At 48.4% G+C, this 2,220-nt stretch overlaps 1 non-coding gene across 1 annotated transcript; it reads left to right on the forward strand.

Moving 5' to 3' along the window:
* Positions 1 to 339: 339 nt before the first annotated feature.
* Positions 340 to 2,150, forward strand: LOC149548793 (18S ribosomal RNA). The gene has a single exon (XR_016354731.1). It is a non-coding gene; the product is annotated as an 18S ribosomal RNA (ribosomal RNA).
* Positions 2,151 to 2,220: the final 70 nt, after the last annotated feature.

Raw genomic sequence — 2,220 nt, forward strand, 5'->3', positions numbered from 1 at the left:
GCTACGTGCGCGATGCATCTCATATAGACTCAAGGCTTCTTTCCGAGTAGTGGCGACAGTGAGTTCGAGGGTAAAGGGTTCCGTACGGGATGTTCTTCCCAGGTGCCTATGAACTGAGGCTCCCTGTTCGGCCCTCTCCGGTCGACGATGGGACACTTTCCTCTTGTGCGACATCTTTGAGCGTTGCGAGTCCTACATGTGCTGTGAACGTCATTCTTGTTGCTTGGTCGGTGGATTATGTTTGGATGCATGACGGAGTGAATGCAAATTTCGATTTCCCATCGCGGTGGGCATCCCTTGGCTGTAGCAGGTCTTGGGGGTCCCCTTGTTGTTAGAAGCTACCTGGTCGATCCTGCCAGTAGTCATATGCTTGTCTCAAAGATTAAGCCATGCATGTCTAAGTATGAACTATTTCAGACTGTGAAACTGCAGATGGCTCATTAAATTAGTTATAGTTTCTTTGATGGTACTTTGCAACTCAGATAACCGTAGTAATTCTAGAGCTAATACATGCACCAAATCCTGACTCTCGGAAGGGATGCATTTATTAGATAAAAGGCCGGCGCGGGCTCGCCCGTTATTCCAGTGATTCATGATAACTCGACGGATCGCACATCCTTTGTGCTTGCGATGCTTCATTTAAATTTCTGCCCTATCAACTTTTGATGGTAGGATAGAGGCCTACCATGGTGGTGACAGGTGACGGAGAATTAGGGTTCGATTCCAGAGAGGGAGCCTGAGAAACGGCTACCACATCAAACGAAGGTAGCAAGCACGCAAATTACCCAATCCTGACACGGGGAGGTAGTGACAATAAATAACAATACTGGGCTCATCGAGTCTGGTAATTGGAATGAGTACAATCTAAATCCCTTAATGAGGATCCATTGGAGGGCAAGTCTGGTGCCAGCAGCCGCGGTAATTCCAGCTCCAATAGTGTATATTTAAGTTGTTGCAGTTAAAAAGCTCATAGTTGGACCTTGGGTCATCACGGTCGGTCCGCCTTCTGGGTTTGCACTGGCCCTCATGTCCCTTCTGCCGGTGGCGTGTTCTTGGCCTTAATTGGCTAGGTCGTGGTTCTGGTGCCGTTACTTTGAAAAAATTAGAGTGCTCAAAGCAAGCCTACGCTCTGAATACATTAGCATGGAATAACGCGATAGGAGTCTGGTCTTGTTCCGTTGGCCTTCGGGACCGGAGTAATGATTAATAGGGACTGTCGGGGGCATTCATATTTCATTGTCAGAGGTGAAATTCTTGGATTTATGGAAGACGAACCACTGCGAAAGCATTTTCCAAGGATGTTTTCATTAATCAAGAATGAAAGTTGGGGGCTCGAAGATGATCAGATACCATCCTAGTCTCAACCATAAATGATGCCGACCAGGGATCGGCGGATGTTGCTCTAAGGACTCCGCCAGCACCTTCTGAGAAATCAAAGTGTTTGGGTTTCGGGGGGAGTATGGTCGCAAGGCTGAAACTTAAAGGAATTGACGGAAGGGCACCACCAAGAGTGGAGCCTGTGGCTTAATTTGACTCAACACGGGGAAACTTACTAGGTCCAGACATAGTAAGGATTGACAGAATTAGAGCTCTTTCTTGATTCTATGGGTGGTGGTGCATGGCCATTCTTAGTTGGTGGAGCAATTTGTCTGGTTAATTCCGTTAACGAACGAGACCTCAGCCTGCTAACTAGCTACGAGGAGGTTCCCCTTCGCGGCCAGCTTCTTAGAGGGACTATGGCCTCCTAGGCCATGGAAGTTTGAGGCAATAATAGGTCTGTGATGCCCTTAGATGTTCTGGGCCGCACGCACGCTACACTGATGCAACCAACGAGTTTCTCTCCCTGGCCCGAAAGGTTTGGGAAATCTTGCCAAATTGCATCATGATGGGGATAGACCATTGCAATTATTGATCTTCAACGAGGAATTCTTAGTAAGCACAAGTCATCAGCTCGCGTTGACTACGTCCCTACCCTTTGTACACACCGCCCATCGCTCCTACCAATTGAATGATCCGGTGAAGTGTTTGGATCGCGGCGACGACGGTGGTTCCTGTCGGCGACATCATGAGAAGTTCACTGAACCTTATCATTTAGAGGAAGGAGAAGTCGTAACAAGGTTACCGTAGGTGAACCTGTGGTAGGATCATTGTCAGTTCGAGACCCTGAATTGTGTAGGGGATGGAGCTGGCCTCCTCCCCGCCCCCGAAATCTCAGCGACG

The sequence above is a fragment of the Cupressus sempervirens genome, chromosome 7, assembly GCF_028749045.1.
Source record: "Cupressus sempervirens isolate cs-2001-9-10 chromosome 7, ASM2874904v1, whole genome shotgun sequence".
NCBI lineage: Eukaryota > Viridiplantae > Streptophyta > Pinopsida > Cupressales > Cupressaceae > Cupressus > Cupressus sempervirens.